Raw genomic sequence first — 26,790 nt, forward strand, 5'->3', positions numbered from 1 at the left:
ACTAAACCAAGTCCCACAATGCCACATGCACACGTTCCTTGGACACCTCCAGTGATGGTGACTCCACCACTTCCCTGGGCAGCTTGTTCCAGTGTTTTACCACTCTCTCAGTAAAGAAATTTTTCCTAATATCCAGTCTAAACCTCCCCTGGCGCAACTTGAGGCCATTTCCTCTTGTCCTGTTGCTAGTCACTTGGGAGAAGAGACCAACACCCACCTCTCTGCAACCCCCTTTCAGGTAGTTGTAGAGAGCGATGAGGTCTCCCCTCAGCCTCCTCTTCTCCAGGCTAAACAACCCCAGCTCCCTCAGCCACTAGTTCCGAACTAAATATCAAATAATGCTAAATCCTGGGGAATTGTTACCCAGCAGTATTACCAAACACATAAAATGAATCTCAGGAAGCCTGGATTTCACTCCTGTCTCTGCCATTGATCTGCTCTGTGTGATCCCAAGTCACTTTGCATGTCTTGTGAATTCTCCCATGTGTGGCCTATCTTGCTTGTTTAGACTGAAAGCTCTTTGGGATCAGGGCTTGTTAAATTTTAGTTCTGTGGCTAAGCCAACAAGGCCCTGTGTTCAACTGAGATTTCTAATCTCTCCTGCCATAAAAAAACATAAAGGCGTAATGCTTGCCAGAATGAGGAAATTGAAAGTTAGACTTAGATTTAAAGAAGAAATTTACTGCAAAGAGCAATTAGTTCAATTAAAACTCAGTCTTAATATTAATATTTTTCTCACATAAATTTAATTCAGTTATTAGCTGGTGAAAACATATTTTGTGAGGAGTCAAGCCTGTTGGTGTCATCTTCATTTGCAATATTTCTGTTATGCTCATCTGCAGTTCCTGGAATAATATATGGTAAACTGCTCCCCCCTCAACATTTAAAATATAGTAAATATAGAAAATAAATAGAAATAGTAAATATTAATGGTTACTGCCATTTCAGATAATTAACTGAAAAGTAAAACTTAGCTATAATATTGGGTTTGAAACCAGATCAATAAAGCATTAAGGTAAAATATGGGCATTAAGAAACACAGTTCTGCATCTAAAAAGGACAGAGTTATTGCTGTTAGCAATATGTGATGCAGGTGCTGATTATTTATACAGGTGTACAGATAATTATTGACAGGTGTTATGAATGGAATGCAAGAAAGAAATTTAAATAATGATACAAACACATGCTGTGTAAGTGTGACTTACCAGAGTTAAAAAGTTATAGGAGAGACCATGTTTAAGGATACGCTTGTCTTTAAATGAAAAATTTTGAGATACTTTAAGACCAAGGTGATGTCTCATGTTTCTCACTTTCCTTGACATAAGAATGTATTCAGTACCATGAAGGATGATAAAGGTGCTTTATACGAAGTGGCAAATTCTGTCCTACTTTGCAACAATTGCACACCTTTGGCCTACAAAGTCCCTTTGGAAAATTCAAAGTATTAATTGGACTTCAATTATTTCAGGGTACCACAATATGAACTTATTTCCTCTGCTAATAATATATAAGGAAGCATGTATTTTAGTCGTACACATAATACATTTAAGAATAAGTGTGTGGTATATTTAAGAATATGTGTGTGGTTCAGGACAAAGAATTATGTTTATCTAGTCCAAACAAGCTTCTCTTAAAATACCAAAGACTGGCTCTAGATTCAAAAAGCACCTACAACAATGCATAATAGCAAGCATTAAACCATCTGTATCTGTAGGAAACAGCCCCTGTATTTAACCCTACCTACAAACAGACGCAAACTTGATTTAATGCCAATGGTATTTTGACATAATAGTAGCTTGTAGTCTTCAAAAACAGAAAAAAATCTGCCTAGACACTTCAGCGTATTTTAGCACATGACAGACATTCCTTTTTGAGAGGTGCTTGCAACATTTTCATTTAGAATATGTTCATAATATGCATGATGAAATCTTCTTGGCTATTTGAAGAACAACTTCCATGTATTTCAGTTCACTAGAGAATAAGGGGGTGTCACACTTTGATTCATTATAGTCCATGTTTCTGCAACTTTTTACAGACACTCCTGGTACCTTATGTGTTACAGAAGAATGGATGTTGTCATTGAACATATTGTAGATAAGATATATCTGCCAAAGAGGAGGTAATTTACTACAGAAGACTAAGACGACTGACCACTAAAGCCCAGCACTAACTTTGTTATTTTATCACAGCAGCCTCCATGCTATGAAGTAATTAATTACTATTGGAATAAGCAGACTCATTTACATTACCAAGTAAATCCATCAATTATTGATACTTTATATGTCTGAAATTTTCAGAATTCATATTGTTTTAAATTAGATTTTCTAACAAGTGGACTATAATACAGATTATGTCTCCCTCACACATGCACATGCAAGCTTGAAGAACCAGATTTCATGATATGTCAAGGACCACAAATTGTGAAAATTATTTAGTTGGAATATCAGAAGTTTCTGTTGGACCATTTTCTATAAAATCCAAACAGGTTTGTTATGGAAACGTAAAAAAATTGTAGACAATCAGCATTTTGAAAATGACCTGGAGAGCTTAATTTCAAGTTAATTCAGTATAACTGTACAACAATTCATAGGTGTTACAGGTCTGTTGACATGTCTCATGATGCACACAAGGTGATGCTACTCCTAGGATTCATCAAACAAATTAGCTTGTCAGGAAGCTAGATGGAACTTCAGAATACTTTGCCCTCTGTCAAGCATGTCAGCAAGAAAGAATGGGGGTGGTGAACTACAACTCCCAGGTGACATGATGGCTGTAGTAGAAACAGTTTGATGATTTGCTGAAAGTAAACCGAATAAAATTACGTATTTTAAGTGTATGATACTTGTAATTTGGTTTTCCTAGGAGGAGTTTCCCACAGGAAGTTTGCATGGTATGCATATTCTTAAAAACCAAACAAAATCATTGTATTTGCAGAGCAGAATACATACTTATATACACACCTTTTACTTTTTTTCTATTTTTAAATGTTTTCTGTTGGAAGAATATTTCTTAATAGATGAGTACGTATTTCTTATCCTGTTTGGTTAGGTTTTTTTAACTTTGTTGTCAAAAGGTATTTTCAAAGATATTTTCATAAGGGAATAGTTCATGTTAAACTTTCTGAGGATGTTCTGTACTAACTTATGGAAATATTGCTGTGCCTAGATAGCTATTTCTGGGTTTCATGTTCCTCCATTTTATAGCTGAGTCTTTCCTTTGTTGAGCATAGTTTTTGTTCCTGTTTTTAGTAGAGGTATTTTTGTTGCTGTTTTATTTATTATATTCATTGAATAGTCATTGAATCTCTACAAATCTATTAACTGTTCAGCTCCTCCTTAAAATTAATTTGTCCTGGGTAGAACTTACTTTGATGCTCAACCTTCCCTTCTTGAGTAACAATGTAGGCAAACAACAGGGTATCTTAGTATGCTAGTCAGTCACCATACAGAAGAAAATAACATAGGAATAAAAAAAGAAATTCTCAACTCAACAGGAAAGAAAAGCTTGCCATCCACATAAAGTGAGATTGAGAGACTTTAAATATCCTGAAAATATCTTCAAAATCTGTATTTGGAACTACAGACTAGTGAGCAGTAGTGGCAGCACAGTTTGACAATGGAATTAAATACAAGTTGGAGGAATTAAGTGGTCGTTTTCAGAACTGTGTAAACGGGAGCATATGAATCTTTTTTAACACTGAGCTTAGAAGCAGCTTCCAAATTATTTTATGGTAGATAAACTGTTAAGAAAACATTTTTATTCCAACTAAGGTAATGATGGAAAATAAAATGACACTCAATGCTGTCACACTGACTGCATGCCACCCACCTGTTAGGTTGTAGATTTTAGCAGCCAGAAAAATGGCTTTCTTGGAAATATTGCTCAGAATGACTAATGCCGTGACCTCAATATCTGTCTACCAACGTTTTTGTAGTTGGGTCAGTGGGTGACAGACTGTAATTACTTTTCAAATGATGAATTTCATTTTCACTCTATAAAACTAGCATCAAATCTAAAAGGGGAATCAAATCACAGTATCAGAAAAGCATCTTTCATTTTTCATGTTGCAAGATGCAGTTAGAAAGAACATTTACTTTGCTTGTATAATCTCCTGTTAGAATCCATGTTTTAAATAGAGGTTGTAGGTAGTAAGACAAAGCACACATCAAATTCTGACAGAAATATGAAGATTGCAGTATTTTATCATGTAGGTATGCAAGGATTATTTAATGTTTTAAAATCCTTGACAATTATAATGAATAAATGCATATAAATATAGTACACAGAGAAGAAATGACTGTTTATACTTACTCTTTTATGCTGTAACAGCAGATAAAAAAGAACCAACAGCCTACCTGATGATTAACCGTGCATAAACAGAAAGTTGTAGGTGATTTTTCTGTTGAATGTAATACTTGATCTGTGGTTTCTCCATAAAATAATTCTAATTCCATCTTAAAAATATTTCTTCAAACAGAAATCATAAGAGATTATTACAGTAGAATTTTCTAGTTTAGTTTTGAAGATTGCTGTCGGCCCTCACAGGTCACTAAGCCTATTGGCAGAGTCTGCAGGAGCAGAGCACTGTCCACAGCAGAGAAGGAAGGAGTTAGGGACATTTAAGCAAATCAGACAAGTTTATAGTGCCAGAAGGAAGCGGTCTGAGGGAATTGGTGCTGTGAGGCCCTTCTACCATCTACCGTACAATTCTTGTACTAATCCCTATCTTCACTTTCACTAGTAACTTCCCTAGAGGCACACTACCAAAGACATTACTGAAGTCCTACAGAAAGGTCAAACTATATCTCTCTTATACAAAATTTCAATCAACTTGTCAAAGAAAGGTTTCAGATTACTCTGGTGCAATCTCCCAATGTGAAAATAAAATTACAGGCTTTCTTTTATTATTTACTTTCATGACTTCAGTTACTATTTTCTTCAAAATTTATTCTGAAGCCTTACAGGCTGTTAAAATTAGTATTATCACTTTCACTGTTATCCTTTTTCATGAATACCCAGTATGGAACAGTAGCAAGGTTTGCAGAGTAGGATTACCTGGTGAAAGAAGAGGCTCTATAGCATCATAAATTCCTAATTTCACTTTAGAACAAGCCTATTCATCTTCAAAAAAACCCTGTCTCTCCAAGATCACAGAAGGAATCCATAGTGGAACAAGGAGATTAGCTCAGAGGTTTGGGATTCTAGGTTAGCTTTGTGATGCCATAATCATACCTTTTCCAGAAATGTTCTGATGGTTCAGTCTAGCCTGCATTTACTGACAAAGTGCATGGACTTTCCATAAGCCTGCAAGGACTAAATCAATACACAGACTAAAAAATTTCTGGGAAAATTGTCCCAGAGGTATGTGTCATAATTTCTACAATTTAAAGTGAATTAATGATAGTTATGGTTCAACATTTTTATGACATCTCTGTTGAACCTAATTAACGGATTTAAGAAAAATAAAAGATGAAAGCGAGATGTAGGTCCTACCCAGTGCAGCCAGTAATCTTCTTTACTAGCAGGTAGAATGTTTCTTACTACCATAATTCCTTACATATAAAACACCTACAAGCACTTTAATTTACCTGCACACCAAACTACAAGGAAGAACTGGATTGAAAATGATCAGTCCCTGCTCTGATGGTAGGTGGAGTCTTCTGTATGATAGCAATTGTACCACCTGTTGGGTGCAAGAATAGCAGTATGAGCTAGTTCCAACCAGACTTACGTCATCATGTATGTGACAAGTATCATGTGGGCTATCCATACGTTAGGATGTCCAGGACAGGACAGGAATTGCAATCAAGGGTTGAGATGTTTTGTTCTGCTTTGGATCAATGAAGTCTTCTGTATTACCAAGGCTGTGAACTGTGTAGCAAATTTGTTCATAAACTGGCTGTTCAAATAACTAATCCCAGTATTATAATATGCAAGGATGTCCAATGGGCACAAGATACAAGTCTTTAACAAGATATTAAGAAACTGGAGATCCCTCAGCTGTGTGGTTCTTCAAAAGTGAAGATGTCTGTCAAAAGCCAAGTCCAACGGAAACACTGACACAGTCAGAAATAATGAATTTGTTACTCTTTGACAAGAGGATTGCTGTTGAATGATACAAACACAACAGCAAAGGCCAGTCTGAAGGCTAAAGAACACAGTGAATCATGTAATTTCTTTTAAATTCTCCATTAAACTAACATTTACTTCTCATCAGGCTCCTTGATCATAAGGGATTGGCTCATTAGCTAATCTCAGCCCTGGTTTTAAGCTCTAGTCACTTATATTTCTGCTTCTTTTCTTCATTACCTCATATGACAGTGACAGACAGAAGTGGGATGTCTCAGACTCTGGAAAAATGATTGGACTTTCAGGCTTAAAGGGCTATGATTGTCAGGAAGAAGCCCAACTGATGGTTGATTGATAGTAGTATCCCTCAAGGATCAATGTCAGGGAAAATACTGTTTAGCGTCTTTATTAATGGTCTGGTTAAGAAGATAAAACACAGGCTCAGCAAGCTGGGGAAGAGCAATAGATATGTTGGAGAGAAGGCAGCTATTCAGAGAGTTCTTGGCTGAATAGAAAAATGGTCTGACAGGAAACTTTAAAGTTTAACAGAGGCAAATGCAAAGTCTGGTGTCTGAGATGAAATAGTGCTATGCAACTCTACAGTCTGGGGCTGAACGGATAAAAGGCAGCTTTACAGGAAAAGATCTGGGCGTCATGGTAGACAACAAACTGAATGCAATTCATCAGTGTGCCTTGTAGCAAAGAAGGTCAACCATGGATTGGCCTGCAACAGCAGAAGTGTACCAAGCAGGTAGAGGGAAATAATTATTCTTCTCTATTCAGCACTTATGCAACTGCATCTGGAATACTGTGTCCATTTTCGGGTTCTCCAGTACAAGAAATACAGTGGCGTACTCTATGAGTCCAATGGATGGCCAACAGGTGACAGGGAATATGCAGTACTTGATTGATGAGTAGAGGCTGAGAGAAAACCGTTGTTCAACTTGGAGAGATGGTCAAACATTAGAACAAGTTATCCAAGGCAGACCATGCCTGGAACATGAGGTTGACTTAAGATGACCTCCAGATGTCCCTTCCAAGAAAAATTATTCAATTATTTAATTATCCTGTTTTTCTTTTCAGAGAACAATAGCTTTTCTGGCTCTCTCCATACCCCTGGATGTGTATAGAATTTAGTGTTCATGATCCTGGTTTATTTTACATTCAAAACACAAACCAATAGTTTATTTCTTTATTTCTTTTATTCATAGTCTTTATGATCATATCTTTTTATGTTAGTTAGGTTCGTTAGTTATCTTTTTATTTAGTTTCTGGTTTTTTTCAATTATTGTCCAGATTTCAGGTATATTATAGTTTTCTATGAATTCCTGTAACATTGAATTCTAAGTGGCAGGCTTGCGTATTGATTAAATTCCCTGAAACTTCACATGGTAATACCATTTCTCCAAGTCTAATCACTCTGAAACTGTTTATGTATTTGAGGTAAAATTTTACATGAATGTTGTTTGTCTTGGGATATTTTGTTTTGTTTTATTTTTAAGTTTCAGCCAGAACAGTAGAGCTTCTTGTAAGAAACCGGTTAAAGAAAAATCCACATCTCTTATATGTAGCTGTTGTATTTTAGAGTTCCTCATTTAGGCGATGGCATTTGTTGAGTAATGCTCCTTCTGTTACCCCTACAAAAATCTGCCCAAATGTGACACTGTTATATAAGACCTAAATAAACTTGCGTGTTGACTGGAATGTTATTAGAACTAACTTTCTAATATTTTACAATTGACGTTCACTGAACACACACCATATTGGGAACATGATATAGAACTTTTGCTGCAATTGCTATTACTAATTGCTTAATGGAGGAATGGGGTTAAGCTCTGGTACAATATAGACATTATTTTATTCGTGCTTCAGTGAATTACCTAAACTACATGGATGAAAAAGATGTAGAGATAAAGGTCAGACAAAGTACTTGATAAGAAACCTGGGGAGCTGGTGCTAAAGAGGCTTAAAGCAGCTAGGGGAAGTGAAAGTGACTAAATAAGGAGCCTGAGGTTAGAAACTATAAAGATGGCTAAGAATTATACTATTCAGAGAGTGAAAAAAATCTGAGAAGAAAGAATAATATAATAAAGTACAGTACAGTATATAATGTCATTATACCAGCATAATATAGTGGCCTAGGAACTGCAGAGCAGGGAAGGAGTAAGGTCTGGAGAATACGGGCAGAAATATAAAGCAAATACCATTTTCAGAGTGTGCAATGACATCCAATATTACTTTGCTATGAAATACTGATGAAATTCATAAGTTAACTATGTTCTGCGTGCCATCAGTCCTTACAGAGTATGACAGTATTTCAGTTACTTCAGTGGCTTAAGTAGCCAAGAACTTTGCAGGGGATCTCAAATTAGAGATTCAGCTTGATACATGGAGGTGAGATTTGCTTGAATGGTAAGCACTCACATTTGCAATAGAAGTAGTTGTGCTATAAACATATGAATTATTCTACATATGAGAATTGAAGATAGGTTTCTCAGATTTGGGACTCCTAGTTTAAAAGATACATTTTCCTTTACTGTCTGTCTGTCTCAATTTCCCACCTGTAAAATGAGGAGTTCATCCTCATTGCCATAAGGAACAAATGAATATAAATTAACTATTGCATGAAATAGCCAAACAGCACAGTAATGAATGCCACAGAAAAGACATTAAAGGATTCTGTTTTCTAAGTTTGAATAATGCACAGTAAAAAAGGCATAGGACCACACATTGAACAATGAGCAGAAAACAAAGCTGAATAAAAGCTCATTAAGAAAGTATTGTCCATCCTCTGCAGGGAATGTGACAAGGGTCCTGTGAAAACCAGTGTTTGTGATGCTTTAATTAAGTAAAGTATTACAATAGCATTCGAGGGGAGTGATGGTGAAGAATTAAGTTTCTGCAGGCACCTTTAATCAGCCATATTGAACATTTTGACTGCCTGAGTTTGAATCTTCATATATTTAAAACATTTTTTATAGTTTAACATAAAGGGGTATTCATTTACAGGACAATATATGATGGAAAGTTGCCTTAAATAGCAAGGTTCTATCTCAACTTAAAATGCATGTTTTGTATAATTGAAAACATATTCTATTGTTTGTATACTGTTAGATTAAGTAAGATTGGCAAGCATCAGTACTAAAAGGCCTTTATTTTCTAAAGTCTCTGTGTTTTAGAGAGTTTTAGAGTGTGCCAAGAAAACCACACACTCTGTGACTGCTTCCAGCTTAATTTCCTGAACATCTATTGTAACTCATCTTTGTGCCCTCTTTTAAGCTGTCAACACATGTGATACCTGACCTACTTTTGGGAACTTTCCATGACAGGAAACCCTTCAAGTCTCACAAAATAATTAAACGCTCTAACTCTAATACAATCAGAAAAAAAAAAAAGAAATGCCAATAAAAGAGATTAGTCTCAGCTCTTCTTGCTTTGAAACCAAGCTTCAGACACACGCAAGAAATAGCAATGGTCTGCACAAACCCATCTGTTCAGCATTCACATTACTTGGCATTTATAATGTGTACACTACTGCAGATGCACTGACCTGGAGGTTTGTGTATAGCACAGGGATGTGAAAAGAAAGAAAAATCTCTACCTAGAAGCAATTATAAGGCAACCGGAATATTATATGCAATACTAGCTTCTTACTTGTATTGTTAACACAATGACTAGAACGTGATAATTTAGCAGTACTTAAAAATTATCATGGAGAAAATGACTCATCTAGATATTCCAGTGATATTAGTGCTATTACTGGTTGTATATAGAGGAAAGATATTTCAAATAATTTCTGAATAACAGATCTTTGATTTCAATAAATTCCAGGTGCTCCAGATGTCATTGTTTAATTTGCACAAATATGCTTGTTTAATCTTGAATGTGTTTTTTGACAGTTTGTACGATTATTCTTTCTAAAAATTATGCCGTAAACAGCTATTTGATCCACTAATGACCTGAATAAATAATTTGAAATCCAGAAGATTGAATATTTACACTTTTAATTTTGACTGGACAAAACAGTTATGTTTTGTGAGTTATGTGATGACTGTGATCACTTAGTATGATTCATAAAAGGACCGATCACATGTTTGAAAGGACCGAAGATATATTTGAATAAAGAACAATCACTGTTATGTGGTAAGAGACTTTTTTTAAAATAAAAGAACATTACCTCTACAAAGTCCACCTTTAACTCAGAATATAATACTCTAATGAATAAATGTATCAAAATTGGGCTGTATGGGATCTCTTGCAATCTCCTGTCAAGCATCTGTCACTAGCCATTACAGGAAACAGGATACTGAACCAGATGGACCATCAGTCTGTTTTGAGGGAATTCGTATCTGATCAACACTTAAAGTAAGTACACCAGCACAAATTTGCTCAGAAGGCCCAAATGCATACAGCAAAAAAATAATTAAAGTGAAGTACATAAGTATATACCCATCAAGAAGAGAAAGAAGGCAGAGGGACAATTCTAAAGACAACCAGAAAATGAGAAACAAAAACTTGCAAAAAGAAATTTTTAAATGAACAAAAAATGCATAGAGTAGCTTTTTTTCTCACTCTGCTGGTTGGCAGATCAATTATACTTCTATTACAAAAGGAAGATTAAAAAAAAATTCCTTAAAAACACCTTTTGTAAAGAAAAAACAACCCAGATTAAAATGTAACTTTTGTTTTCACAGTCTTGTAATGTTTCTGAGAAAGCTTCTGCAGAAGTAAGCTTTACGTATGTTAGTTATGGTCTCCATGTAGAACTTAGAGTGAGCTTTTGCTCTTCTGAGGCCCAAGTTATTGAGCTTATTGCAAGACTGTTACCTTAAAACATGGAATTTATAAAAAAAATGTAGCAAAGTGCATATTACTTTGAAGGTTAGTTGCAGTGTCTCATACATATTGGACTGTTAGGATCCTAAGTGTATGCCTCCCCTTTGAGGCGTTCATCTTTCTGCATGCAAGGCCAGCTTGCTGATAAAAGACATTATGAAGAAACAGCTGGAAGGAGCCTCTGCTGAGGGTCTCACCAAAAGACTTCTAAGAAGCCTCAGCAGGACCCTCTGCTTTTAAGCTGAGGCTCTCACTGTTGATTCCTGCTTAAGCTACACTGAAGTGGGGCTGCGGCCATGCCTGTGCCTATATCTAGCCAGGTACCCCATTAATTCAAACCCTAACCCTGACCTGTGGTCTGATTTCCTGTCTTGACTGCTGAGTTCTGCGGACTTGGCTGGAGACATTGACCCTGTGTATGACCCAGGTCACTGTCTTTGGAGCTGATAATGTCCCTGACTTGCTGATTCAACTTCCCAGCTTGACCTTGGACCTGCCTCATCACCAAGAACTTGACTACCGATTTGGACTCTTGGCTGCAGCTGATTACTTTCATCGGACCTGCTCTGCTCACCTTGCTTGGGTGCTGTGGGACATTTATCAGTGAGACCTCTGCCTGCCTTGTTATGATGCTCAGCTTCTGGCTCCCCTGCCCTTGCAGGGCAGCTTGCTCTTGCTGCTCTCTGATATGGACTTTCCCAGCTACTGACAATTTCATGCAACGAATGTGTTAATGGAATCTGGAGAAAGGAGACCAATGCTAAATGTAACCAAAGCCTGATCAGCATTTACCTAGTATGGACAGAATCTCCTCGACAGCTGGACACAGCAGAAAGTCTGATCTATAAACAGTATCTATTTATTTACATATGGGGCATCTTTTGCAGACACACCAGAGCTTACTCCACAGTGCTCTAGCCAGGTGTGAGCCTGTTGCTAGCAAAAGCCATACACCCACATGGGCTCCAGCTTATTTTTAACCCAATAAGCTCAGATTGAAAGTAAAGTGTATTTTCTTTAGCACTGTGTTATGCTATGCCATCCAGGCTCATAGTAAAGTAAAGCAAACTTTGCTCTGTCTGCAAAACATATGTAAACATATTAATAAAAAAGTTTTGAACTGCAGGCTTAAATCTGATGGAGTAGACATTATATAGTTACAAATTCTGCAGAGACTTTATTCTCTGTCCATAGCATTAGCTTTAACTTGCTTGCGTTCAGCTTCAGCTACATGTTCTGTTTTATCTGAACAGTGGATCACAGTGGGGTCAAGGAGTATGTATGATGTGGAGGTGGGCAAGTAGAGCTGTATATTATTTTCTTGTCAATCTGGCACCTGATCCCAGTGAGACTTCACAGGAAAAAGCCTCATCATCGAGATAGATTTTCATGTTGCTGCAGAAAATTTGGTGAAACAAGGGTGTATTGGGACCCAAATATGGATGGTATGAAGTCTATGTCTAATACTTCTGAAAAGTAAAAGTAGTGCTTTTATACCTGTAAATTTCAGTAAAGGGAACCTTAAACTTGGTATGAAAACCACCATGAAACTTGTCATTAGCAAGTTTCTGCTGATGAACACTGCTAACATCTGCTTGAATGCCAGGTTCTCCATACATTCTGACTTAAGAATTTTCTTCTATTACCTTGAATTTCAAAATAATACTAAGAAAGTGGGTAGTTTAAAGGAGTCTTGCAGATACTGGTCTATAAGCACTTATTTCTGCGAACATCCCTTTTTCTTACTTGTGGCACTCATCCTGGCATCTTTAGTGGATTCAGCTAAGGTATTATAAACCTGATAATGCATCTTTTACCCGTCTTCTGTGGCTATAACTATATTCTTCAGTGTGTCTAATACACTTAACTGATTATTGGAATTAAGTTAATATTTACAGACAGAAATCTTGAAACGGTATTTCTCCCTAGAAGTGCAAGTTATGGTTAAGTTCATTTGCCTGAGATTTACCATTTTCCCAGTATAAATTCTAGCCCATGGCATTTGCTGTAACACATTCTTGATGCATCAGTGCAGCACTAATACAAAGTAAGACCTCAACTTTCAAGATAAAATAGTCTTTCCATGGTAAAATCAGTCCTAAGCATCCAGTAACAGTTCACAAAAATCCTGCGTGTTTTTATTCTGTACTCATATTTAACACAATAAAACCTGGAAAAATACTTTTATATTTATAATTAATACACTAAAATGGTAAAAATGTAAAATGAGATAACATATGACGACCTGTCTGAACTGATGGTCTTCCTTGTCTTAGAAAAAGGAATTGAAGAAACAGTTCTTTGAATATTCTTTTAGTACTACTGGCTGATAAAAATCTAGTCTAAAGAGTCCATTAGCATTCACATTACTCACTGTTTGGCTCTTGATTGCCAGGCTGGTGTTTGAGCTGAGAGTTCTATGGTATTTCCCACTATGCTCACCTGGCCAAAGGTGGTATTTGATGTGCCTTATGTTATAATCCCTCTTTCTCCATCATGTAAACAAGAAAAAAATCCACTTTTTAATGATTCTGCCTTTGTCTTCCCAAGCAGAGAAAGAAATTCCTGTTTTCTCTTCATTGGATCTTTAAGGTAATGGTATAAAGATTTCCCATCTGCTTATTTTCTGCTGCCTTTAGTTTCAGCATGAAAGGAATAAAAATTTGCCTGCAAAATTTTTGATAAGAAAGTGAAAGTTTTTGCATACAAAGATGCTCTCTGTGTATGATAGAATAAAGATGATTACCTCATTTTACAGGAGCTTATTCCTATACTCTAGATGCTAAAGGAAGTAAGAGTCATACAACCCATTTCTAACGTGTTTTTTTTCCGGTCAGGAAGCAGCGAGAGCAGGCTGCTCTGCAAGGGAAAGTGAGCTGAGGTTGACAGCAAGGCAGGTACAGGCTGTGACTTCACCCACAACAGCTGTGCTTCCCCCAGTACCTGAGCAAAAAGAGCAGAGCAGGTCTGGTGATGTTAATCAGGGTCAGCCAACAGTTGAGTGACAAGCCCATAATGATGAGGTGGGTCTGATGTCAAGCCAGAAAGTCAAGCCAGTCAGGTGCAGGCTTACCTGTAACATAGCTCTGCAAGGTCCAAGGGTGAAGCCCTCAGCTTAAATGTAGCTCTTAAGCAAAGTGGGAGGATGAGGATTCTCACAACTCTTTCTCATACTGCTCTTTTCCCTGCAGCCTGATCCAAGACCATACAGCTGCACTGTATCAAAGATGACCTTGAACACAGGCAATTAAACCTCTGAGCTGGGGAGGGGCAGAGGGAAGAGATTGCAGAGTCTTTTGGTGCACACAGGACCCTGACATTTCTAGATGGCTGCCTTACTCTTTTGTCTCACCAGTTGTCTGAACCTTAGCCAGCTATTTTGGTGGCTTTCTTTCCCAGTCAATCTCCTGATGCTGTCCTAGTCTTAGTCAATTGTGTGATCTTATGATAAGCAGGAAAGAAGAACCACTGCGATACTGGGGGCCTTATCATGCCCAATCTCCTTTCTCTCTCCCCATCTTCATTAGGCATGAAGAATGAAAAATTTCTGGATGTTAAGAAAATTTCAGAGGTGGAGAAACAAACTGTTTGAACTTCCAAGACAGAATATATACACATACTTGACAATTAAAGGCTGGGTTCAGTTTTTAAACCATAGTATTTCAATATTTCCGAACCAGATTATTGCTATGAAGCTTATTTCAAGTGGAACTAGCTAAATGGGTGCTATTTTTTTTAAAAAACAACCTATCCCAGAAACCAATCTCTTTGAAAATCATTCAGGCTAATTAGATTAAATCAAAGAATCATTACATAATTATGATATTAATAAATATATTTCTAAACAGCATTATCATACTATTGCTTAAAGAAGCAGATGCTCTTTTTACAAGTTCACTCAAATTTCAGAAGCACTCAAAAGGGTTTCTTTTTGTTTGTTTATTTTTTCAGGGATAAAAATGGTAGGCTTGTCACAATGAAAAGAAATACAGTAGGTAGAGTTATATTACATGACAATGGTGACATCTGTGTTTTGCACAGCATTTTGGATGGATCTCTCTGAATAGTCTATTTATTTTATTTTTAAGCAGTTAATTCCCTACGTAAATTTGACAGGTTTTTTGATAACTGGTAATTGCATCACACCCTTTCTGATCATGATGAAATAGTGAATTTGAATGTATCTGATAATGATGAAAAAGTGAATTTGAATATATCCTGAAAAAATAACATTTTTTTGTATATTGACACTTCCTATCAAGTAAAGCCAAATTTCTATTGATAAATAGTACACTTGCTGTGTTGTATAAGACTGGATAGTCAGAATACAAGTGGGCCTGCTTGTCTTATCCTCAGTAAAATATGGATCTAGTTCATGCACAGACTTCCTCTGGTGTCCTTTAATTGACATTTGAGTTTAAATTTAACTGCCAGAAATCATCCCACTCATTGAATAAAGCTGGCAGTGTTCAAAGAACTGTGACCTCAGATCCTAAGTCACACGGAAATTGCTTTGGACTGTGGTTGCTTGTGTAAAAAAAAAATACAGCAGAAATGACTGAACTGCTCACTGGCATGTACTGAGCCTCGAGAGATACTTTTGCTTGCAAATGTTTACTGAGCTATCTATTACTTTCAACAATGAAGGAATTTCTTTCTTCTGGTTATTTTTTGCCATGCTATACTCATATCCCCAGTCCTCAAAGAAACAAAAAAGATAAATCTCAGTAATCTTATGCTCTGGTAGCAACACTTAGATCTTAAGTAAGTGAATGGTAATGAATATGAATGTGAGCCTTTCAGGTCTCTCTTATAGCCACCCACTAGAAATCAGCACAACAGAAGAGAAATGAGGAGCCATTTCAAAGTAATGACCTTCAGGAAAAAAAAAAAGTGACGGTTGGAAAAACTCAGGGAAAACGTAATATATTTCTGAGGTAAAAAAAAGATAATATTTTATTGGAGCAAGAATCACATACCTGCATAGTACCAAGTACTTTACAAAAAATAATAGCTAAATACTGAGCTATACATGAAATCTCCACTAATAAAAACTAGAAGTGGTGTTTTACATTCAAAATTAAGGATAAAGAACAATAAAAATAGAGCCATAACAGACAGAGGAGATGCAATTCAAGGAACAAATTGATAATTTGTGCACAGTAACAACTTGTACCTGGAATTTGCTATGTACAGACATAGCACTACATTTGTTTAGTATTAATATGTACCTACCACCTCCTATAGAGGGTTCAGCACTATCATCAGTAAAATAAGAGCTAAAAAAAGAAATATTCTCTAAGAAAATGGTATAAAATAAACATTTTCTGAACTATCATTCATAAATTGGCATGATAATAAATTTGTGAATTATTTGTATTGAATTTGAAATGTTTATATGTGCTTTTTAAGGCTACTCAAATCTACTTAGTGCTTAACAGTGTTTCATTTACTTTGCAATCTCCCATATTCATTATTTTCACTTTATGCTGTTGTCACTTAACTGACTTTGGGGCTGGCAGCTGTGCCTATCTGACATCTCTGATGTTACCCAAAGCCTTTCTCTCTTGAAAATACTCCTGAGGGCTTCAAGATTGCATTCATAATCCAAGATACTGAAGTCTCAAATTAGGCATGTAATTACCATGGCTGTGGGCAGAACTAGCTTTGTTTGAGCAACTTACCAATTTTTTCCCCTATATTTGCAATTCTAATTCTAAAGGTACTTTACCATTTTTATGAAATTAGGGGATTCACAGTGCTCTTGACCAATACTACCTTCTTTTCTTCATATAGTACTATTCTTTTTCAGCTAGGCATAGCCTTGTGAACTGGAGTTCACTGCATATGAAGTATACTAATCACGTTTCATATTTAAAGAATATCCTCCTTAGTCTTTGGAGGAAAAGCAAAATTGTACATCAGAGAAAAGAAAGATTTTATTTTAATAAACCCACTAAATCTTCATGCTGTACCTCCAAGTTTGTTATTGGTTACCACACACTGGAAAGTCTAAGAACTCTGTGACATGTAACTGCAGCGTGTTTGTTTCTATTGACAGAGATTTAGGGCTGTTCTACCTGCTCTCACCCAAGACATCCGGACGGGTTGAAACAGCCCATGCTTCGTGAACCCAAGGAAATGTCAGTAGGTGTGATGGGTTGACCCCAGCCAGCAGCCAAGCACCCACACAGCTGCTCGCTCCCTCCAGCCCCCAGCAGGATGGAGGAGAGAAAAGGAAGAGCAAAAGTGAGAAAACTCGTGGGTTGAGATAAAGACAGTTTAATAAGTGAAAGGAATAGAAAAATTAATTGATGTGAAGGCAATTACTCAGCACCTCCCACAATCAGACTAATGCCCAGCTGGTGTCCGAGCAATGGCCTCCCTGGAAGACAAAATGCCTCTCCTTCTTCCTCTACCTCCAGTTTTTATTGCTGAGCATGAAGTTATATGGTATGGAATATATCCCTTTGGCCAGTTTGGGTCAGCTGTCCCAGCTGTGTCTCCTCCCAACTTCTTGCCCATCCTCACCCTACTCACTGAGGGAAGCAGCGTGCTGCACTGTTCAGCAATAGCCAAAACATCGATTTGTTATGAACATTGTTTTAGCCACAAATCCAAAACACAGCACCAAAAGGGCTGCTATGAAGAAAGCTAACTCTATCCTAACCAGACTCAGTACAGCTGGGAAATAAAATTTAGCTTTTTTTTTTTTTAAAAACATCTCTCTCATAAAAAGGCCCACTTCAACATTAAGCTCCAGGCTATATTCCAATCTTAAAAATTCCTCAGCTGCCACAATGCATGCTAGAATAAGGCAAGAAATTGTCAGTGATGAGCAATGCAATGAGAGAAAAACAGATATTGTTGCGGGATGAGAACACTCAGAAAAGATTTGTTGAAATTGCTTGGTTTGTAGCAGTAGCTGTAACAATGTGGGAGGTAATAATTTTCCAATTTAAATGACATTTTGTTCTTAATGAGACATTCATTCATGGAATTTAATGAATTTTGAGAGCTGCTTTTTTTAGGACAAGCCTTTATTTAACAAACATAAAACTAAACAAGTTGTTTATTTTTAAATATTGATGTTGTCACTATTACTGCAAAACACCGAGTAAGAATTCACACATAGAAACTGATATCTGAATGTGTCAGATTAGTACCAAAACAACTACCATGAGAAGTATCTCAGTTTGACAGGTTAAAGAGAAAGATGTAAAAGAAATGGTCTCATGGTCTGGATATAGGCCTTGGAGCAAGGAATTGCATCTCAGTTCTAATCACAGATTCCTTGAATTATCTCAGGAAGATCAGAACTTCCTTCTTTGTTTCCCCACAACTAACAGAGGATAACATTGCCTACTACTCTATATGGATGTGCACACATTTTTTGAATAAAGCTGATCCTGAGGATAGCCCTCTCTGGGCCTGCTGCTTGCAGAGCAACAAACAAACTATTTTAAAGAGCTTTTTGAACAGTAGTAAAGGAAATTCATTAAGATACATTAGCCTGCCAACTTCCTTAGAAGATGTACACTTCTAAATCAAAGTCAAGGCAAAGTATTAAAGCAAATACTCTGAAACTGAAGTTGCAAGAATAGTTGAACTGTTTTTAAAATTCAAGGGTAATAAAGCATGAGTATTCCTACAGAATTAACTTGCTCCAGTAAACTCCATCCTTCTGTTTTCCCTCCCATGCCACATAATAGCCAATCCTATCTCATCCTTCAAAGCCTGAATGTAATTGTTATTTATATGCATAGGAGTCCCCAAATCAGTCTGAAAACAGATAATCTTATTCCAGCCCTCTCTTACCCCATCTCTCACTGCTCTACTGCAGCTTCTCTTTGAATCTTGAAACCCCCCCCCCCCCCCCCCCCCAGATACTGTGAACCAGAGAAAAGCCATGCACTACTTTTGGAGAGTGTAACTGGCCTGAAGACAATTCGGGTAGATCTATTCCTGTTGTATAAGGCAAGGAAGATTGTGCCCTTAACATATTGTCCAATGAGGAAAACAATGCTCAGTTTCTCAGTCCACATGTGGAAAGCATTTCCATGGATAATATGAGTTAGATAGGAAAAACCATTGAGATAAATACCCTTCTGTTATCTGCCATAATGGCAACCAATTAAATAGGACTGTTCCTCTTATCTAATCTTTCCTTTCTTATTAGCATTTAGAGTGCGCCTATCACCCAACTACCTCTGCTCTAAATATAGAATTGATACCTGCACAGAATGTACTTTATAATCTGCCTTGTGTCATTACTGAATTTAGCTCCTTAATTAGTGCTATTGCCTCCTAGGTTTTGTATGCACCGGCTAAAATAGCATTGACTGAAAATTCACGCTAGACTTTCTGTTAAAACCATTTGATCTTTACATTCAATATTTTTGAAATAATCTCTCCAGATAAATAAATTGCTGTATATTTACTAGATTGTTCTTTTTTGGTTTCCTATTATATTTGTAACATTTCCATGCTCTTGGCAGTCATGTCATCTGTACCTAAAATGACACGCTGCAAAACCTTCCTTCAGGAGCATCACTAGGTAATATGAGACCTAAAACCAATTTCTTTTCATCTGTTTTGGTTGCAGAACTCTGTCTGACAGGGATCATTATTTACCTAATAAAATGTTTCATGCAAAATTTTGTAGGTATCTAATAAATGGTTCAATGACAGTTGTAACATATAGAGTCAACTGCAATATCTTCATCTATTGGTTTTGTTATTTGGCTAAAAAAAGCAATCAAGTTTGAAATAATTTTCTTTGATAAAATTATTTTTTTCTGTTGCTCATAATTCAATTAACAGTTGAATGATTTTTCTCCTAATATTTGATTTTTCTTATAAATTAGCATGATATTAGATTTCTTGGCAATAAATGTCAGGATTACTGTGTGTCCAACAAAACCACTCCAAAGTAGAGATTAGCAAAGGGGGTTAACAGAGGTCAAAAGCTATATTCTTTTTCATGCATTCTGAAGACATTTTTTTCAAACAGCTCTGCTTCTATGTACTCTAGTCACTTCTCTGAAAGAGTATAAATCATGGAGCCATCAGGACTTGTAAAAAATAACTAACTAAATTCACTTAGCCACTTAGTACCTCTACATTTATCTACACAGCCCAGTTTACCTACCTCTTACATTTCATCAGCATCTTAATAACGTGATGACTCTTCTTGATGACACTGATCTTGCAATCAAATCCAGTCAAGCACTTAAAAGCACAAAAAATTTCAAGCCCATCCTATTTACTGATAGATTTACATCCCTAATACATCCTTCTCTGTGATATATTTGCAAAAAGTCTCTTTATATCCTTTAAACTCAGTCTTAATAAATTCTACTTCGAGTAGCAAATATTCACAGAAATAAAGGACGCTGCATAATTCAGATTCTGCTTTGGATAGTATGTCTAAGGGAAAAACTGAAAAGGGAAGGGAGTGAGCAAGGCAAGAGGGAAGGGAATGGGAAGGGGGAAGTGGAAGGGGGAAAAGGAAAGATAAAGGAGAAGGGAGAAGAGAAAGGAGAAGAAGAAAAGGAAAGGGAAAGGGAGGCAAGAGAAATGCAGAGTTCAGAATTCTAGCAAATGTTCTTGTTTCTATACTATCAATTAAACTGACACCAGTGAAATTTTTTGTGATACACACTGTGATCAGTCACATTAGCAAAGCACCAAAACTTTCTTTGGGCAGAATAGTTACAGAACAAAATGCAACTGTAAGGTAGCATGGATGGGCCCAACTACATTCACTTTACCCTGGCTAGGATAGTTAGCAGTAGTAGTGAATATCAGGTACACCAGGGAAGCCATCAGCACAACCTAGCTACCAGAAAACAACTCTCTGGAAATCTATAGTGCATACTACAATACCGTATTTGCTCTTTGTTCCCTGTGCTGATTAGCTGAAACCAGCACAAATTATGGTCACCTATATGATAGCAGTACTTCCACTTTTTTGTGTATTCGTGTGTAGAAAGTCTATGGCTCTCTTGTAGCATAGCCCAATTCACAATACTTGCTTCTACTACTAGAGCAAGCGCAACTGTGTTTTCCTATTGAATCAGTTTTGCTCATCTTGTAGGAGAGTAATCTGCAGAAAAAATGAACTGTAACAGCCATTCAGACCACATAGTTATGAAACATGCGAAAGAGAAAATTCATATGACCAAACACTGCAAAGAGGCATCACAGGATTTTGGATTAAGTACCTACATGGCTTTTTCTCTATGGGCAGATTAGTCTGTTACATCTGTTCTGTTGCTCTGCGTAGATGCAAGGGCATTGTTAGAACTGGAACTGAACAGGTGCTAGAAATAGAATGGTCTAATATTACTTTTCATTTTAGAACATTTCCAAAAGACTGTACTGACATGTTGAGTATAGGAAACTTTAGGAAATGCTTCCACTGAGTCATCGGAGTTACTGTACTGCTCGCCATATGAGCTCCTTTTGTCTGTTAAGCCTACTTGCTGGATAGCTTTAGAAACCAAGTAAGATCATTCCACTTTTATTACTGCAAGGCTTGATCTTGAACTCTGTTTTCCAGATGCTGTGAACTTCTCTTTGATTTCCTTTCTTCATTGTCTATGTAGGTTCTTTAGCTGCTCCTACTTTCTTAAATTTTTTAATCTCAATAGAATTGTTGTCTACTAAAAAAACCACACCAAACAGTCCAATGGACAGGGCATCTGTCAGCCTCTGAGACACCAGGATTCAATTTTCTGCAGTGCTAAAGACTGTCTGTGTAGCAGACCTAAATTCAATAGAGGCCTTCAGTCCAGCCTTAGGCATCATGCCACTCTGCAGAATTCAGCATTGCCAGCTCTAATTAATTCCATGTGAGTGATGAAATCTTCATTAAGAGAGAAGCTAGTACCACAATGACGTGAGAAACTTCAGCCTTCTCCTGAATTTTAGCCAGACCTGTGGGAAAATCCTCTCTGAGTGTCTTCTTGCCATGCTTGCTTGTCTAGGGGACTTTAATGATGAAGACTTTGAGGATGATGTGAGAATTCTAGGAACCTAAACGTTAGGTTTAGATGTCTAAAGACTCCTTATAAGTAGTATTTAGCCTGCCTGTTCATCGTGTTCTCTGTCTGAAAAAAATGAAGATATATTTTCCAAATATTTTTTTCTTTTTATGAAGTGCCCCTTGAATCATAATTAAAGCAAAAAATAAAGCATAAAAGGCAGACTGATTATATAGTATGATCGTTTCAACCCTGTAAGACTCTTAGATCCTCTTTTATGTCACTGGATCCCAACATCGTGGGTATAGAAAGTATCTGTACAGAAGGAATGTGTATGTGTGTAGAAGCTAGGCTGAAGTCTATGTCACTATTTAATAAACTGTTATTATTGTAACATATGGCAGCTAGAACAACATATTTGAAATGGAAATACTAAGGGGGGCTTCTTGATTTGAAAATATTAGTGCCATTAGGTTGTATTTCTAAACCTGAACAAATGTTATATTTAGACCTAAGACATAACAGGGTATGAATTATTGCACAGTAATTCACAACTAATGTGTTGCTGCGAATGAAGCTAAAGGCTGAGTGCAATCAACCCCGCTCCATCAGTACAACATTATTTCACACACTAGAAGATTTTATTGCACGTATAAAAATATTATTCCAAAAGGTCACAGATTCTAAAAATAAATGGTAATGTAACAAGGGTCAAGTTCTAAGAATTATTATCAACAACGAGTCTGCTCTATATCTTTTAAAAATAATCACATATATCACAGAGAACTTGCATGTGGATTACCCAAACCTAAGGAAATTTCTGATTTCAGCAACAAACTTGCATGTAAGGCCATTGAATATGGAGTTCATGGTCATACTTGGAAAATAAAAAATAAAAAGGTTAGATCTGTTTCATATGTTCAGACAAACTGGTATAAATCAAACGGATGCACCACAACATTTTAAACAGAAATTATATTTGTGAAGGACACTTCTGGATTTACTTCCAGGCATTATGGACTACCCAGCTTCCACGTATCTAGGCCTAAGGAAAATTCTGGTTTTGTCTGGTATTTCATCTGCAGCTTTTGAGATGAAATACCTGTGGACTTTTTCAGGACAGTGTTTAGTTGGGTCCTATGTTGTATTAATTAGACTCCCCAATCTAAAGATTTTATGGGGATTAAGTGTGTTTTTCAGGAACCTAATGTTACCTTTTAATAATGTTTAAGAATAGAGTATACATTGATTATGGCATTGTCTAGTATTTACATATTTTTAAACAGGTTTGCAGAATATTTTCCGATCCTTATTTACCCATGTCATGGTTCCCCTTACAGAATAGACCAGGAACAGGTTAAGAACAAGCAGTGAGGGACCTTTTACCAAAGGATAGCTGAGGTTATGACCTTCCTGTGGCTGGAGAGGTTGTCTTGTCTGTCTTCTCTTTTATTGGGACTGACAAACAGAGCTATAGAGAAAGGCTGTGCATGTGTTCCATTTGAAGGTCTGTCCTAAGAAATGGTAGCTCTAAAAAAAATAGCTTATAGGTAGAGAAAAGTTTTGAAGAAGCTTAGGGTGCATCAAGGCTGAAGAAACCATTGACAAGCAAGGTTTGACAATACCATTCAGCAATGAAATGGAGTTTTTAAACCTTAGAATTTAGCTTTGCCCAGGAACGGAAATTACTTACTCCAGGACTCATATATATGTTTTTATCTATTCCACTTCAATATATTTGCACTTCAATATATTTTCAATGCAGATGAACATGGATCTCAATACTAATCCAAAAACTAATCCAATTCTTCATATTTCATTCTGAGCCCGAATGATTTACATTGATCATTTAATTTTCACTAATAAATCTGTACCTGCTGAGAACTGTTTGAAAATTTTTTCTTGTGTGCTGGAATTTCATTAAGAATATTGGGGAGATTCCTGATTTAAAATTAATATGATTTGATTCTATGAGAGGAAAATTGTAAATTTTAAGCAGTTCTTATAAGGAATTTTGATTTATCACGATTGAATTTATACACTGCGTCTTCTCCACCACAATTCACACCTTTTAGAATATAAAATATTTTATTACAGAGAGTGAATTTATACTGGAATTACTCCACACATAATAAAATGAAACAAATTAATGAGACGTGAATAATTTAAGAAATTAATATACCCTTTTGAGAGTGAAATGTAGTAGTAGAAAACAATACTAAACAGAATGTTCTTGTGATAGCTTAGGTACTGTACTCGTATTTGTGAAACCAAGGTTTCTTAAGTGTCATTTAGTGTCATAAAGAAACCAGCTGTCCCACACAGTTTAAACACATCTCTCAGGTACAGACTAACTCTATGCTCCGTTACAAATGTTGTTGTGTCTTCTATTAGATAGGTAGGAAATTCTGAAAGACAAAGTATAGACAAAATATTGTTGGTATTACACTGAGGAAAATGATTGTCTTGCTGACAAGAGAATAGATATGTCAGAAGATGGCAGAACTGTGCCACATGAGTCAAAGGGCTGAGATGCTGTCTAGGGCCCTTGGTGAGTTAATATCAGGTCTCTTCAGAGATGAAAAATAATAATTAAATACTGCTTGTCAATTAATGCCAACTTAAAGAAAGGTCCTACACTTAGATTAAGTGAGGAGATTGGGTTGCTTGAAAACAGCAAGAAAGGAGGAAGAAAAGGACTACGGAATAATGAAAGATGTAAGGTAAAAAGGGAAAATAATTAAACACACATGCACTTACACAGAGTTGGAGCACTCATATTTCTAATTAGAATTTCAGTGCAGGAGCCCAATTTAACCTTAGGGAGTCTTTATAGTCATGTCAGTGTTGTGCACAGCACTTAATCTAATGCTGATATACCAGGTTGAATTTTCATGTTATATTTAGCAGAATGCTATTATTTATACATGTAACATATATTTCATTTTTAAGGGCAGGTAGTGGCTGTCTATAATATCTGCTTGTGAGAAGTGTTGTTTACTGGAAGCCTGAAAGCTGACAGTTACTTACTTTTTCTCATTCTTACTCCATTAATGAATGCATGTAGTGGGTTTCCATATTGCTTTAATTGACAGAGACCTCATACGTTTGAGTTATCATACTGTATTGGCATTACTTCAGAGGCAAGTTTTTGTCAATATATAACCGTATCCAGAGAAAGAAGGCACAAAAACACTCAAGCATTTAACAGGTGAAGAATGTGCTGAAGTGGAATAGCCATAATGATACCACAATAACAGCACTCCACAGCATGTTCCAACCTCTGATGAAGCCTGTGAACCCAAACAGAACTGTTTTCTTTATTTTGAGTCTTATCTCCCACCTAAACAGATGTGCCTCAGATTGAAAGAGCAGTCAGTAGAGCAGGAAGCTAATGAGACAAACTAAAAGGTTCTGGAAAACATTCTACTCCACAGAATATTTCCATAGAAGTTGTAGATAAAACTTCTATTAACAGTTTTCGCCTCTGTCAGAGACCCATTTCTCATCCCTAAAATCCAAGTTGTCTTCCAAATACTGGAGAGGAGCTGAAAAATTTTAAATATAACTGAAAATGTACATTTCATAAATAATATTTGGGTTTTATCTCCACTTAGATTAACAACATCTTTATTCCCTCCTGTATAGTCTAATTTATTGTGTACATATCATTCCTTTTGAGCAAAATGCCTCCTATTTACTTCACTACTTAGACAAATTTTAGTCAAGTTTCATGGATGGCAGGTAGGGATGTGCTGAAAGGGTTAATTTTCCATCTCTCCACCAACAATGCTCAATGGGGCATATGTGCTTCTGATCATGTGATGCAATTACAGCTGACAGCCTGCCCTGTCCGCTGAACAGCTGGGTCTGATCCTCAGATTAATGTACTTAAAACAGTAAAACCTTTGTAAGTTGTAATGATCAAGAATGACAACACTTTCTAGAGTATATCCCATATTCTTGCTGACCAGTACCTTTCATGGGAAATTACTGGCACGTGCTCAAACAAAACAGAGAAAAGTAACTAGTGAAATACTTATTACTTGTGAATTTTATAAAAATATTTGGTTTGCAGTTTCATATGTCTTTATTCCTATTGATGAATTTTTAAAATTACCCTTCTTTAAGCCCCCAGAATGTTTACACGGTCCTTGCACACTAACATCTGCTAAGCCTTTTTTTGCTCAAGAGGAATAATTCATGCCTCTTGAGTTTGTACACGTTTCCCATATGTCTGGAAAATCATATGCTCTCACTCCTTTCTTGTCAAAGGTTTTCATTCTCCATACATTTACCAAGGAAAAAAACCTGCAAACGCGCTTTGTTTTCACAAGTTTTTCACCAAGCACTTTACATTTTGAATCCCTATACATTTACAAGAGTGTTCCCATGGAAACCAGAAAGAAATATTCTCTACAATATTCTTGGTGAATGAAATGCAAGTAAAAATGTATTTAATAATTTTAGCGGAAACTTTCAGTGTTTTAGTCCTAGCTCAGATTTTTAAGACTATATTTTGAGTGCTGTGTCAGGGGATTACTGAAAAAAGTAGGGAGCTCTTCTGACATAAAAAGATTCAGATTCTAGCATGCGTAATTCTGTGGGCTCAACATAGCCATGCTGTGACTTTTCTGCCGATGGTATGGTGGTAACATTAAAAACCCAAAAGTTCTGATTTGGACCACAGACCTCAGATTTTTGAAATAAGTGATGCCTTCTACATGACTAGCTTGGATCAGAGGAAAAGTTATCATACAGCTTGCTTCACAGGAGAAGCTTTAGTGAACTCATGCAGGCCCTTACTGATGACAAAGAAATGGTGTAAGTCTCATCACTTTTATTTTTTTGCAACTTTCAAGTTCCATGCACTGAAGAAGTTACATATGACTAGCTT

Source organism: Gavia stellata, chromosome 7 (genome assembly GCF_030936135.1).
Source record: "Gavia stellata isolate bGavSte3 chromosome 7, bGavSte3.hap2, whole genome shotgun sequence".
In the NCBI taxonomy this organism is placed as follows: Eukaryota; Metazoa; Chordata; class Aves; order Gaviiformes; family Gaviidae; genus Gavia; species Gavia stellata.